Raw genomic sequence first — 16,392 nt, 5'->3', positions numbered from 1 at the left:
GATGGGAAATAACAGAACTGTTTCCCCGTTCTCTAATTAAGAAGAGGTGAGGAAGACAATTTGTTCATTTAGTTAAAAATAAAGACAATTTGAGAAGAAAATCATATTCCTAATTAAGATCTATAGAGAATATATGGGCCCCTCTGAAAGAAAACCCATGTACCTTCAGCTGCCTCCCTTTGTTTAATCAGAAGATGTGGTAGGAATTAGCAGGGGCAGATGGCTGAGATCCTATCGCAGCAGCCCCAGGAATTAGGAACATTAATTTTAAAGGGGGATTAAAGCACAGAAGAACATTTTTAAAACATCATGCATTTTCATAAGCATCTAGGCATGCTCTCTGGCTAGATGTTTATGTGACGGGTCTTTGGAACAGAACCTGTGACAGAAGCAAGGGGGCTCTACATGGGGGGAAAACATCAATATTTGTCTTGCTAAAGAACCAGGAGGAGCTCTTCTCTTGTCTCAGTTTTGGTTGCCTGGCCCATGGGATGGAGGAAGAAGCTGGCATCAATCCAGCTTGGCGGATCATGGTATCTGTGAGGACTGAGGCCTCTCTTAAGACGTGGCGGCATCCATGAGGGAGTTGTAGGTGTGTAGGAGCAGCGAGGCAGTCTGTCCATTCTGGGCCAGATCTCTACAATATTTCACTGCCCTGTATGTGCAACGTCAAGTTAGTCTAGTGTGGTAGCCTTCAGCCTGGTGAATGCATAGCCCTGAGGATGCCCAGAGACCTTCCACGTGGCATGAGGGCACGCGGATAGTTTAGATGCCCACACTCCACATGTCTTCTTTCCTATTTGTCTGCCTGGGAACGTGCCTGAGGTCTGCACATTCTCCTATCTCATCTCCACTCCTGCTCTCAGTTTAGAAAACATCAGCATACCTCCCTTCTGATCCCTCCCTCCTGACCGTGGTCCTTTGCCTCATGATAGATAAATGCCCTGGGGCAACAAACAAAAGGTGCAGCCTTGAGGAAGTGACTGGCTCTGATGATGCTGTCGAAAATCCTCTCGTTACTTGGTTGGTTTCTGACTCTTCACTTTCATCAAAATTGATGTGTGTCCCTTGTCCCTGACTTGTGCCTCCCTTTTCACCAGGATAGCATTAAAGACATAATTATTGTGTCTGTGAGAGCATTAATGGTGTCTGAAGTCAAGGTGTGTCTCATAGTCAATGGCATCTTATAATTCCTTCAGTTAGGTCTCAGTCATGAAGTGGTTTTATTGCCTGATAATTTCACGTAAGAAAGCTTCAGAATGAAGACTTACAGGATGGTGTCCACGGCTTGGAAGGAAATCCCAGAGACAATAGTGGAACATCATAAGAAATGTTGCTTCTCCAGTGTTCTCGATGGCACAGAGGATGATATTGGGTAGAAAACTGTGGTCGTTAATGTCTCAGTTGAAAAGTGATTCAGAAGAGCTGGACTCAAAATGTGAAGATGTAGGAGTACCCTAACGAATTTATTTCACTTATATTAGCCTTTTTATGAATGCTCAAGCATGATGTATAATTACAATCTATGTCTAAAGTCTAAAAAAGATCTTCTAATAAATCTAAAAAAACCTAATGAGATAAGGAAGTCTGGCATCATGGTTTAATTGGCAGGACATTTTCCCCCTCTAGGTAAGTAGAAGAATGTGTCTTATAATCAATAATGTATTATATTCAGAGAAATACAGTATGTTTAATGATTATATATCAAAATGTGTAATATATTTATGTTGCTTCAAATAACTGTGTAATAATAACTGTAATGATAATGTAGCTCAGAAGAAAAATGTTAATGCACAGCTGTATGGGTATAGAAAAAAAATTCTCTCTCTCTCTCTCTGTATATACACACACTGTAGTAATAGTAGTTTTCACAGTGTCTGACATATGTCCCTGTGTTTCCCTTTAAAATTTAAAATATGCATGTGTGTTTACTGTAGCACCCTGGGGTGCCCCAGCACACAGTTTGGGAAACACAGCTATAGGATGTATTTATGATCTTCCCTACTGACTTAATGAAGCTCAGGCTCTCTGTTTTCCCTGAGGTGATTAGGACTCTGGCATCAGCTCAGGATGAAAACTTCATGAAACTGGACAAAGAAGAGGCCAAAAATTGTCCAAGGAGGAACCCTGGACTCAGTGAGATAGTTTCACTGGGACAAATAGCCATTTGTGTATCTAATTTTGAGAGGCCTCTTATTCTCTCTCTCTCTCTCTCCTACTGCAGTCTGAGATGTAAACTCTGAGAAAGCAAAGACCACGTCTTCTTCACAATAATATATGACACCGAAAATTAAGTATTATTTTATATTATGCCCAACACAGTGCCTGGACTTATTTACTGATCTAAAAATCAATAAAATAATCAATGGAAAAAAAAAGAAAAATATATCATATCCAGTACAAAATACAATTTTTTGAACTTCCTTTATTGAAGAAAAGTGTTAAACGTAGTGTTATGTTTTCTTAGGGCAGATACTTATTTACATCAATGTGGGTATCAAATCTGGTACCCAGGTATGGTTTAAGAAGAATGTTAAAAAATAAATCAAAAAAGAAGAGGAACGCTAAGCTGTGCAGGGAGGGAATGAGGCCGTCCAATGTCCCCTTCTGTCATGGAGATGAATACTCGCAATCATGGTCCCACACCTAACAATTCTAGTTTTCAAATTCTACTTTTCCTTTGCCTACAGAGTAAGAAAACACTGGTCTTGTAAAGAGAAAGTAAAACTCTTTTTTATATGTGCAAAATCTACTCTCTATCTTGATGAAGAGGCTTTTTTTTTTTTTTTTGATATGCCAAGCAGCATCCCCTCACCCACTTTCTTTAAAAATATAACTAAAAGTTTTTAGTTGTTAATTCTCTAAGGCCATTTGAAGTTCTGAGTTCCTGGAGTTCTCTGTGTTTCTGTGAACCCTTGAATCTCTAGCTTGAGCTTTACAAATTCGTGTCTTGGGCCCCCGTTTCTTCGTCCAGCATCAGATCTTCTCCGCTGGGCCTTGCAGGGATCACACGTTTGCTGTTTGCCCATGGATTCTGCAGTTCAAGGTGGGGAAGGAGCGGCTGCAGGCACCGGAGATGAAAAACGGAAGCCTTGGACAAACGCTAGAACATAAAACCTCGAGCTTTTTTAAAGGGAAAGGAAGGGCCGTGGCGAAGTAAAAATGATGAAGAGGTGCTTTTAGCAACAACTGGTGACCCTGATGATTATTTCAAAGTCAGTTATTTTGAATGGTTTAAGGTGTTAACCTTGGCCCAGACCAGCTGCCTTTTAGCCACAGAGGCTGAAGGTGTCCAAAGTGAATTATGCAGAAAGCCATTTAGGCTGAGCCTCTTGCCATTCTGAATCGGATGCCATTTTTAATTTTTATTTTCTCAGGGTCGCTGCATGTGTGTTTGTTTGCAAAAGCAGTTTAGGCCCTGGAATTGCAAGCTTTTCTGTTAAGACCGGGGCTGCTTTGCTATCTCCTATCTTTGTTCCTCACCTCATTTTGAAGGATTGTTACACATTTGTAAGTACAATGGGATTATTTATTCATTGTCTGTCCACTCTTTTCTGTGCCACAAAAGGAGAAATAGCCTGCACTGCGACTTAAGAGCTTTCTGACCGCTCCAAAGTCATGACATTTCCTTTGCTTTTTGATGGCTGTCTTTGAAAAGCCGGGGAAGCTGGGTGACAAACTCTGTTGGCTCCAGGAGGGAGATGACTTGTCGTTGTTGTGAAAGAGCATATTTAGTCACTTTTAAAAAGCAAATTGTGGACTTAATAGAGCCACACAGTCTTCTTTGGAGATGGCTACAAGGTGGATTGTCTTGATAAAACATTTGAAGCCGGAAATCCATCAAGCGTCAGAGAATATAAGCACTGACCTGAACCCAAGCACACAACATTCTCACCAAACTTCAGAGTTATTATTATTTTTAATAGAGAAAGGATAACTGTCCAGTACCTTTCATTTTGTCTTTTTTGCAATTCTTCCAGTTCCAAATCAAATGAAAGAGTCTGATGATGAACTATTTCAAGTCTATCTGAGACCATATGCATTGGTATCTGTAGGCTCAGCTTTTTGGCTTTTCTGTAGAAGCTGTGACTTTGCACTTGAAGCTGAGTATTTAGCAGGCCCTTTGATGGCCAAGGGCAAATCTCTATGTTAAACAGAACATATGCCTTCTCAGCATTATCCACTTCCAAGCCCCTCCATCATTATGAGGTTTACTATCACTTCTTAGGTGATATTGACAGAGCAGCCCCAAGTCCTGTTGATTTCATTCTAGGCACTCACCTGCCTTTGGGGTAGCTGCTACCAGGTGAGGTCTTTAGGCTTGGTGGCACTTTGCCAGATGTAAATGAGAGTGAGTGAGAGAGAGTCAATTGTTACTTATATGTTTTCTATTAAAGTAATAGCTATACTAAGCAATAATACAAATGGTTAACAATATTTTAATTACTAAGCCCTCTCCCAAGCCATCGTTTCAGAGTCTCAGTTGTCTGAGACTTTGGACTCTTGAAGCACAAATTCTGTGGACTGTGTTGAGAGAGCAAAAAACTGAGATTTCAAAAGGGATTTTATTTGAAAAATGAAACATGCACCTTGTAAAATGGTTGTGTTTTATTGTGAGCAATGGACTGAACAAGATGGAGAGAAGCCTTAGTTCAGGAGGGGACAGCTGGAGTGGGCCCCCCTTGTCCTGGCCCCTGCTTTCCTGGCTCTGCTGCCCAGGCCCTGGGAAAGCCTGTGATTGCTGCCTTTGTCTTTCTTTTTTCTTCCTTCCTTCTTTCCTTCCTGGAAAGAAAAATACAGAAAAATAGAAAGATCAATGAAAGATTAATACTTGTATACTCACCCAGAATTAACTAATATTTACACTTAGTCATTTTTACTTTAGCTTTTCTAAAATCATTTAAAAGAAACTTTACAGATAAAATTGAAGTCCCCTTGATTTCCCCTCCCCAGTACCATTCATGTTCCTCTTTCCTCAGAAAAGGGAACTTTATGACCTTAGTTGCCCCAACGCCCCATGAAAAGTCTACAGTATTGCTAGTACCATTAATTTAAAAAATTCTAATGGTATTGTAATGTTAGTACTCTCATTGCTTTTTCACTCAATATTTTATCTTCCAAATCTTTCCATGTTGAGAGATGTGTGTGTGTGTGTGTGTGTGTGTGTGTGTGTGTGTGTGTGTGTTGACTCATTAAATTTCTGTATAGTATTTAATTGAATGAATATATAAAACTTTCCTCTTGATATGGTCAAACACGTCAGATATGCTGTCAGTCATCCTCTTGAAGAAATGTCCCCTGGGACCCTCTATCCTTCCCCAGTAAGAACTGTTGCCTCTTACACCGGCAGTGCATCTGTTATCCTAAGACTTTTCCTTTTGCATTTCCAGTATTGGATTTCCTCCGTCTTCTATTCCCTATCTTCCTCTTTCTTGATTTACTCCTTTGTTTTGGCAAAGATATATTACAGTAGTCTCCTGAAAACGAATGTGTAGGAGATACACTTTTTGAGAACTTGAATGTCTAAAAATGCCTTATTTTGCCCACACACTTATAATACTTCTGTTGGATGTGTAATTTTAGGTTGAAAATAATTGTTCTTCAGAAAAATTTTAGAGGCATTTCTCCACTGTCTTCTACCATCAGAATAGTATTATTTAGGGCTGGAAGGTTATTCTTGTAATTGTTCTTTGTTTGACACGTCTGGCTATTGCTTTTCCTATTTGGAAGTTTAAATGGTCTTCTGGTGTTCTGAAATTTCAAGATGGCACGTCCTGATGGGGATTAATTGCCCCCCATGTTCTGGGCAGTAACTGGACACATTCAGTCTGACAACACATGCTCTTCAGTTCTGGGAAATTTCTTGAATTATTTCTCTAATAATTTCATCCTAAACTTTTATTGTTCCTCTTTTAAAAGTTTTCCATCTCTTTAGCTTTTTGTCCTTCTTTAAGGGATAGTCTTTCAACTTTAACTTTTAACCCTCAAAATGAAGCTTTTCATTTTTGCTATCTTTTTAACTTCTAAGTGTCTTAAAAAAATCTTCCTTTCCTTCTTTTTAAAATGGTCTCTTGTTATTAGTTCATGGAAATAAAATATCTTCTCTTATTTCTGTAATGATACTACTAATATTTTTAAAGTTTTCATTCGTCTCACATGGAGTCTGTTCCTTCAAGTTGCCTTGACAGCTCCTATCTTTCTTTTTTTTTTTTAAATGGGTTTTATTTTTATTTTATTTTATTTTTTTTAACATCTTTATTGGGGTATAATTGCTCTACAATGGTGTGTTAGTTTCTGCTTTATAAGCTCCTATCTTTCAAGCAGAGGACTTCTTCAAATGCCTGGGGATCCTTGGTTGTCCTGTTGTATTTGAGTGGGGCACTAAACCCAATTGGGGCATGAAGTTAACTAAACCTATTTGGGACATGACGCTAACTGGAGGCTTCATGTAGGCAGATCTGGCTGTGCCATTTAGTTTAGAAACTCCCCATGTAATTTTCTTTAGATCTTTTTCTTTGGATTTTCCCTCAGAAAAGCCTTTTTATGCCCTTGATTGGAATATATATGTATGTCCTTGATTGGAATACATAAGCCTGCCTGGCAGAATTTTGGGAACCAAATGGAGAGAAAAAGATGGGAGTGTCAACCAGAATTAAAACTTTTACTATTTTCCTAAGGTACCCTTGCCCTCAACTAGGCTGGTGTCCCCCAACCCATAGACCTTCTATTTCACCCTCTACAGAGAATAAACTACGGGGTCAGGGAGGGGTAGCTTCCCTAGTGGACAAAATGAGAATGGGGATTTGGGGGTCTAAACACTTATTAAATATATTTTAACCAATTTTCTTGTTTATAGCTCACCTTTACCCTCATGTCCAGTGGTACTGGTAAAGCCAATTGATAAATCTTTTGGTGATTCTGTTCTGTATATCAGGTTTTTTTTTTTTCTTTTTTTGGCCACGTCAGGTCTTAGTTGCGGCATGCGGGAATCTTTTGTTGTGGCGCGGGCTCTTCCTTGCGGTGCGCAGGCTTCTCTCTAGTTGTGGCATGCTGGTTTTCTCTCTCTAGTTGTGGTGCAAGGGCTCCAGAGCTCATGGGCTCTGTAGTTTGCAGCACATGGACTCAGTAGTTGTGGCGCGCGGGTTTAGTTGCTCCGTGGCATGTGGGATCTTAGTTACCTGACCAGGAATCGAACCCGTGTCCCCTGCATTGGAAGACGGATTCTTTACCAATGGACGCCCAGGGAAGTGCCTCAGGTTGCTTCTTGATTTTTTCACTGCCAATTTAGAATTTGGCTTTCTGGGGTCTGCTAACTAAGTTACTGCTCATCCATCTGCCTGTCAGATTACAAATTCTGCTGCTGCTGTTTGTTTTTCCATTCCTTTTGTTTCTGTGATTTTAACATCTTAGAAATCCATTGATTGTTATTTTATTGGGACTTAAAGAGAAAGTGAAGACTAACAGGTGCTTTTGAATTTCTGTCTTTAAATGGAAGCGAATCTTGCTTTATTTTTTCCCATAGTTTTAAGTTTTGATTTTCACACTTACACCTTTAATTCATTTGGAATGTATTTTTATATGTAGTATAAGCTTATTGTTTATTTTCTAGGTAGAAAGCCAAATTTTCCAACACTATTAACTCAATACTTTATCCTTTCCCTTCTACCATGTAAGCCAATCTCTATCATATGCCATATTTCCAGCCTTTCTATTCTGTTTCATTAATCTCTTTATCTTTTCACTAATACTACACTGTTTTAATTACTATAAAGTTTATGACATCTTAATATGTACCAAAGCTACTATCCCTTGTTCTTTTTCAGAATTATGTTGACTCTTCTTGGAACTGCACTCTTTCATATGAGCTGCAGAATCAATTTGCTAAAATCCACTTTGTCAACTGAGATTAGAATCACATTGATCTTATTGGAAAAAAAATTATATCTTTATCCAGTTTCCCATCCATGAACAAGGTATATCTTATTTTCCCAAAACTTATTTTATGTCCTTTCATAATATTTTAGAATTCTCTCTTAAAACTTTTTGTTAGATTTATTTTTAGTTTTTAAAAAAAGTTTTGCTGCTACTGTGAATTGCATGTGCATACATACGCTAATGCATTTTAAAATAGTTATTGCTAGTGTACAGGAATGTTACTGATTTATTATGTTGATTTTGTAACTAGCAAAAACTCTTTTGTTGCTTCAAATAGTTGGTCTGTAGATTATCTTGCATTTATAAGTGGAAAATAATAATTGCAAATAGTAACAATTTAATGTATTTCTTTGCAAACTTCTTGCTTTTCTCCCCCTTTTCTTACTGTTGTCTAGCATTTCTACAACAATGTTCATGCAGGGAGAGCAGCTGTCTTTATTTCTGACTTTAATGGTGATGTTTCTAAATTTTCATCATTATGTGTTATGTTTACTGTAGGTTTTTGATGAATAGTTTTTTTTTAATCATATTAGGAAAATTCCCTCCTACTCATAGCTCACTAAAAGCATTTTAAAAGCCACACGAGTGTTTAATTTTAACAAATGACTTGTCAGCACCTACTGAGGTTTTCCCTCTTTATTTCATTAACATGAATTATACTTTAATAGATCCTGATGTTGAATTTTCTTTGCACCATGGACTGAACCACAAAAGATTATGATGTAGTTTAAAAAATATACTACTGGGCTTGATTTGTTAATATTTTAGGACTCTTCCATCTGTTAATAATTAAGATTGGTCTATAATTGTCTATCTCTGTACTTCTCTAGTTTTGTTCTTAAATTTGTTAATAACTTAGTAAAATTAGTTGGTGGCTTTCCTTTCTTTCCTCCTTGAAATATTTTCTGTAGGATGAAGAGTATTCCTTCCTTGATGTTTTGTTAAAAATAATTTATAACACAAAATAGATCCTGATGGCTCTGGTAGGCCAAAAATTTGACCCCTGATTCCATTTCATGTTTCCAGTTTCTGGCAAGACTCTGAAAGGATTGCTTTGTGATTTACCGAAGTTGGTTTACCATCTGAGTTGCATAAACTAACTAGAAACAGGTCTGTATTCAGGTACCAAAGGGAAGATGCTCTTCCCCGGGCAGTCCTGGAGGTTGTCATGTACACCTTCTTTTTCAAGTATGCTAAAAAATAGGTATTACTGTAAAAAAAGGGAAGGAAAAAGATACTAATAAATATCAATGACTTACAATGGACCCCAAATGATGCTAGGTTTGTTCTCTAACTTAAATGTGCATTATTTTAAAAAGTAACACTGTATATGATCTGGATAACTATAGTTTCACAGCTTTTAAGGTAAGAAAAATGGAACACTCTCCAATGTCCTTTGTAATCTTGGGAGAAGATTACTCTGTTGTCCTGAAAACAGAGTTGATCTCAGAGCTGCAATTATGTAAGGCAGTATTGGGAAGAGGGTTGCTTTTGGAAATAATCTCAGGAGAAGCCACATTTTTCTGAGATCATCTTTTTTTTTTTCAAAGTAAAATTTAAAACATTTTAAAGAACCTTCATTTTCAATCATGTGGCTTCCTCTGTTTAAGTAAAATTTTCACTTGAAATGAATACAGGCCTATCTAGGGAATTACTTTCCAAATCTTAAGGAACTTAGATAAACTTCCTTCTTAAATTCAATCCTCTTTTGAAGAGAAACAAGTAATGACTTTCAAAGTACTTAATGTATTTATTATAAAGGAATGGCAATGGGAAATAAATTTCCTTTAATATAACCTCTTATCTTAAAAACATAGGTATAGATCTGACTGAAGGAAAGTCTTTTTTGAGTATATCTATTGTCTTATCTCAAAACAAGGGTATGCCCTGAAAATTGGGTCAGAAAAACATAAACTTTATCTCCTGTTGTTAATTCAGTATGCCAAAAACACCTGCTGGAGGAAGGGCACTTTTTTAAGTCCCATTAGTTAATTGCCAACTAAAGCTTGATTTTGCTTAGTTTGTCGTTTTAACCCATGGAGAACTAATTCTTACAAGCAAATAAATTAATTCTCAGTTTTTAAAAAAAATCTTAAAATGATGTGATTGTGTTTCTAGGCTCTTATTTCAGGAGTAATGGAAGAATCTGACCTTGTGTGAGATTCTCAGCACAGCAGCAAAGCAGGAAAAATGAAACTTTGCTATTAGTTGGGCTTTGTCCAAACCCCAAAATGGATTCCCAGGACATGAGGCTAATCTAGTGGGGGAACTACATTAGTGTATACTAGGTAGGCCTAAGTGGCCTCAAACCAAAGCACTTTTTTCCAGAATGATATGCATGTCATTCTGTTCAGATAAATGGCTATTTCCATCCTGATGGACTCATTCAGAGGTAACTACAAATCTCATGCAGAGTGAAGGAGAGCAAGGAGATATTTGCAATTCATTGCGAGAGCTTCCCGTGTCCCCCTTTGGACAGAGTTAGCTTTTTCAGCTCATGTTGGTGGAGTCTGTGTCCATGTGCTTTCATGTTCTGCTGTAGGCACATAATTCTGCATCCTTTCCATTAGGGATGACTGTTTAGTACTCAGTTGTCTTGATAATCTGCCAGTTACTTAAGTCTCTTTTCAATGTCTGGCTTTTTTTTTTTTTCACTTTTCTACTTTTCAATTGTGTGTGTGTGTGTGTGTGTGTGTGTGTGTGAGAGAGAGAGAGAGAGAGAGAGAGAGAGAGAGAGAGAGAGAGAGAAAGACAGAGGGAGGGAGGGAGAGAGAGGAGGTCATAGTGTTATTTTATGGTAGGGTTTAGAGATGTGATGTGATGAAGGATCTCATATTTGGAGCTTTGGACCTGGGTGGCTGGGGCACTGAGCTAAGCAAGACAGTGTTTGCTGAAGACCATGCTATGGCTTGTCCATCATGGAAGCTGTAAAACCAGAACAATTCTACAAAATTCAATTCAACACTTTGAGAGCAAGCTGTAATTTTCCTTTTTCAAAAATATGATTATAGTGCTTGTACCCAATAGATGATCAAGATGTATTTGGTTATTAGTTGATTGGCTCCATATTAAAGATGCCCCAATAGAAATGTAAGCACTCTAGTGTTCTGTATCTTAGTACAGGTCGCTGGCAGAGGTTCTGCTCATGTTTTTGTGCTGTGGAGTGTCTGGGCTGCACTGAAAGATGCTGTGTGAGGACGAAAGGATGCTAATTATTCTGATGCTATAACATGTGAATGCCTGCTTAATAAGCTGCTATTGCCCCTTTTTCTGATTTTCAGAGATGCTCCACAATGGCACCGTAACAGTCATAAAGGAACATATTCTGTCAATCTGGCAGTTTTTGGTTTACATTATTCCGACATTATTTTTGTGAGCTCTCCCCTTCCCCCCTCAGCGAATTGTGTGATATTTAAAAATAAAATAATGGATGCTTTAGCTTGGTGGAACCACAGCCCTAGGAGCAGGAGAAGGAGAATGAGTCTACCTAGGATAGAGGAGTTGTTTTAAATTTAATTTTCTAGTGTCTAGTTGCTACGCCTAGTCTGGGTAAATGGATGAACAGTGAATAAAGAGAATGAACAGATAAATCAATATTAATGTTTTCCATTCTGGGCCTTAGAATCAATCATAAGACTGTGGCTGGGTCCCAATTTTTGGCACCAATCAAAATGACAACCTTGGTTGCTGGGACCATTCCTTGATGCATTTGTTTTTGGAGGGCAGAGATAAACTATGGAAAGATGGAATGCTGTATTTCTCCACCAGAGACATGGTTTGTGTTGTTCTTGTCCTTTTCTCTTTTAAAGAGGCCAACGACTAAAAAAATAAAAGAGGACAACGAGTCCCTTTGCTGCAGGGCTGTGTGCTAAATGTTCCCAGAGTCACCACTGTGCTGTTCAGAGCACAGATAAACACAGCATCTCCTTCCCCAGGAGAGTCCAAGGGCTCTTCCAATGTCATCATCTCAGCCTTCCCCACAAAACGTCCCACCTGGAGACTTTCTTTATAAATATGGTAGCAGGTGAGTGGAGAGCACTGTCAGCCGCATTGGCTGCATGATATGTAGGGCCCAGTGCAAAATGGAAGCGTGGGGACCCTTGTTAAAACTGGGATTTTAAGACAGTGACAGCAGAGCATTAAACCAAGCGCAGGATCCCTTCTGAGCGACTGCACAGATCATCGACCTGCCCGTGAAGCCGGCCTTGACCGTCAGGGGGTTTGTCTTCTCGAAAGTTTGCTTTCTTTAGGGACACAGCTTCTCTGAGGCAGAGGCAGCCTCAGCCAGAAAGACTTTCTCCACGCCTCCTTTTTCTTTTCTTCTCTTGCCTGGTGATGCCATGTCTCCCCCGTGAACTCTGCCATTCCTGCCCCAAACTCCAGGTCAGCTCCCTGCTTACCTGCTCCTTTCCCCCACCTCTCCTTGCTCCCAGGCTGCATCATCATTGGCACAATGGTCCAAGGTGTCTCTGCCAATTGTTTATTCCTTCTCTCTTTTCCTCCACATCTGTTGCTCTGACTTCAGAATCTGACTTCAGATGCACAGCATTCTACCGCTTCTCTCCTTCTCCACCCTTGTCACCTTGGTCCATGCCACCAGTATCTCTTGCTTGTATGACTGCCATGCGACAGCCTCTGAGCTACTCTCTGCCTTCTTCCCCTTGGCTGTACCCTCCAGCCTGTGCTCCAATAGCAGAGCATGTCTGTCCTCTCCTCAAATCCCTCCAGCAGCTCCCATCTCGCTCAGGGGTCCCTTGTGTCCTTATCTTCTACTACACTCCCACTGGAGCCTCCTTGCTTTTCCTAGAAATATGCCTTTTCCTAGGCATGTTTGCACGAGGGCTTTTGTGCTTCCAGGTCCTTCTATGTGGCCCCCTGCCTCCCAGCCTCCAGGTCTTTAAATGACTCCTTAGACCTGCACACTCCCCCCTCCCCTATACCTCCTAATGCTGCTTCATATTTCATTTTTGTCCTTAGCACTATCACTATCTGCCATGTGATATGTTTTACTCATGTATATATACATTGCATGAATTCTCCTACTAGAAAAACCTCATGAAGGCAGGGATTTCTGTACGTTCTCCTGTATACCCCCAGTACCTAGGATGGTGCCTGGCATAGAGCAGATGCTCACTTATTGTTGGCAGGAGGATGAATCTCTGCCAGAATCGGGTTTCCTTGGGTGTTTTCAGTTGTATTTCATGCTGTCAGGCCTTGGCCTGCTTGGGTATCACTTCCTGAATATGTACATTTGCTCCTCATTCTTTTATTCAGAAATATGCTAAGAGCTGTGGATACAGGAGTAAAGCAGAGAGACTGGCTTCATGGTATTTACATTGCTAGTGAGAGTGAAGCAAGAACAAAGAACATAAAGCAAAAGACAATAGATGATTGTGACAAGTGTGTGGTGTTTGGGAGAAGAGAGGCCTTAGGTCTAGTGGTCTGCGAAGTCTTCTCTGAGGGTGGGGGGTACATTTCAGATGTGACCTGAATGATTAGGAGCCAGAAGGTGCAAATCTGCTGGAAGAGCTTTCCAAGCCATAGATACCAGGTACAGCCAAGGAGCAGATAGAAGCCACTGAAGCTGGAGTGTGGGAGAGAAGTAGCCATGAGGTCAGGGAGACAGGATGATGGGGGGACATTGCAAACCAGGTAAGCAGTAGAGATTTTCATCTAGGTTCTAGAGTCTGTGGTAAACAGCTAGCTCTGTTCTGAATTTCAGGCCTTAAGTGCCTCAGACACTGATGCTCATGTGTGCTCTGTCCTCTGGAGCACAGACCATGGGCTTTGGAGTCAGGCAGACTTGGGTCCAAATTCCATTTCTACTATTTACCAAGGACATGCCTTTGGGTTTGGTTTCCTGAGTGCTTGCTCACTCACCAAATGTTTACTGTTACTTCCCATGTCCCTGGAGGGCACCCTGCTGTGCCAGGGGTTAACTCTTCAGTTGCTGGATATGAGGAGATTAGGGGAAATTTGGGGGAAGAGGCTTGAGGCAGTGGCTTGTTACCAACCATGTGGAAGTATTTCAGAAGTGTCGTACTTTAACTGGGTATTGTCCCAGTTAAAGAGGACACAGGATGGTGACATAGATTCCCTTTCAACCTGACACCTATAGTCTGAGAGTTGGGCAGGGAAATCCAAACCCTTGACATACGTTGTCTTATTTAATTAGTGTACAATCCCAGTTAGCGAGCAGCAGAGCATGGTGGTCAAGGGTGTAGGCTCCAAGTAGCTATGTGCAAATCCAGGCTGGGTCACCTACTTAGATATGTGTCCTTGGGCAAGTTACGTACCCTCTCTGTGCCTCAGGCTGCTCTTCCATAAAAAGGTCGTAATAATTACCTGGAGATGATATCAACTTCCTAGGGTTGGCGTGAGGATTGACTGTGTTTATAGAGATAACATAATTACAACAGTGTCTGAGGCACATCACACTATCCCCATTTATAGCTGAGAAAACTGAGGTTTGGCAACTAATGATCCTTCTCAAGCTCACACTGATAGGAGTGGAGAAGCCAGGACAGAAACCCAGATCCTTCAATTTAATCCTGTGTTCTTTCTATTCTAAACTAACACTCCTTAAGGGGGCTACTAGTGAAATTTTACATGGGGGTCTACGTGGGTAACAGCCCTTAACTCAATACTAAGTTAGGATTAAGTTTAAAAATTGCTTAAAATATTTTATCATAAAACTAATATAACCTCATCAGAGAAAATTGAGAAGTAGAAGAAGAAAAGCTAGCCCTTTGGTTGTACTTCAGCAGGTCTGTTGCTCTAGGTGGGTGAGACAAGGCTTGAGCAATAGCAGGATGGGCAGAAAAGGGGACGGGACAGAATCCGTGACCTGCTGCTGACTGCATTCTCAGGCGCCCATGTTTGGGAGCGCCTCCAGCATAGGGGAGCAGTCCGAGGGGAAACTGATCCCCAGAGTCTTTAAAGAAGGTCTGTTTTTGATGGTTGTCTCTACCTGGAGAAGAGAGGGTGCCCTGGGTCATGGGTGTAAGGAGTGTGAGTGGCAGCAGTTCAGGCATTGGATTCCATTCTGGAAGATTCCTAATGCCCATTGTCATGTTAAAGGCTCCAGGGTCGAGTAGTATGGCGCATAAGACATGGTGCTTAAGTGAACTCTTCTGACTTATTTCCTAATGGATTAAAAAAATATATAATTATCCAGCAACATCCCAAGCATTTGGATTCTGTAGAATGTACTTTGGGAAATGTTTCAGTAGAACAGTATGGAGAAAACATGTTTTGAGAAAAATGTTCGGAGTACATGAGACAGAAGCCTGGGTTGAAGAAAATAGATGCTTTCAAAAATGCTGACTTAGGGACCCAGAATGGGACTAAAGAACTCACCTGAAAACAGAAGACATGGTGATCAAGTAAGGGCAAGAGTGAAATGAACAGCCCCCTTACTCATATGTGTGTCTGTGTGCCTGCATGGCCATGTTTGTGGATACTTTGTACCAACATCCACATTCCTCTCATCACTAAAGACATCACTTTTATGAGAAATGGCCTACAGCACATGCAGTGGATGTTTTTTTTCCCTCTTGGCATCCATTTCCCTTTTTTGTTTTTTGGTGCCTCTATTTCCTTTAGGGGTATCTCTCCTTCCCCATTGTCTGTCCTTGTGGTTTAATAAGGGCTGTCCCTTTTCTGGCTCTAGGGGTGGTGCCATGATACTTAAGCCATCATATCCCCAAATACTGCAGGCCAGTGATTGGTTCAAGAGAACCGAAGAGAAGCAATGGCACTCTTGCTGGCAATGCTGGGGCAGAGCATTCTCTACCCACACATATGCAAGGGTTGTTTCTGAGTTCTCTACTCTATTCCATCAATTGGTTTGTTGATCCCTGTGCCAATACTACTTTGTCTTCAGTACTATAGTTTATGAAATGTCACGATATTTGATAGGACAAGTTCATTAAATTCAGTGTTTAGGAGTATCTTGGGTCACTTTGCTTTTACATATAAATTTTGGAATTGGCTGGCCAGGTTCCTTTGAAAATCCTGGTTAGAATTTTCAGTGAATTCATAGATCATTTTGGAGATAATTGACAGTGTTAAGATTTGGAGCTTTCTTAAAAAGATACACAAAAATAGTAAGGTTTTTGTTTTTAGCTTTTTGCCTATGAAAAATGAATTTTCTCTCCTTAGAGGGAGATGTCATCTCACTAAGGATGCGTGTCTCAGATAAAAGACCATTTGAGGGGCTTCTGGTGGTGCAGTAGTTAAGAATCTGCCTGCCAACGCAGGGGACACGGGTTCGAGCCCTGGGACTGGACTGGGAAGGTCCCACATGCCGCTGAGCAGCTAAGCCTGTGTGCCACAACTACTGAGCCTGCCCTCTAGAGCCTGCGAGCCACAACTACTGACCCCACGTGCCACAACTACTGAAGCCTGTGCACCTAGAGCCTGTGCTACTCAACAAGAGAAGCCACCACAATGAGA

This window comes from Lipotes vexillifer, unplaced genomic scaffold (assembly GCF_000442215.2).
Source record: "Lipotes vexillifer unplaced genomic scaffold, Lipotes_vexillifer_v1.1 scaffold86, whole genome shotgun sequence".
Taxonomy (NCBI): Eukaryota; Metazoa; Chordata; class Mammalia; order Artiodactyla; family Lipotidae; genus Lipotes; species Lipotes vexillifer.
The sequence above is the reverse complement of the archived record's forward strand: the minus strand, read 5'-3'. Positions refer to the sequence as shown.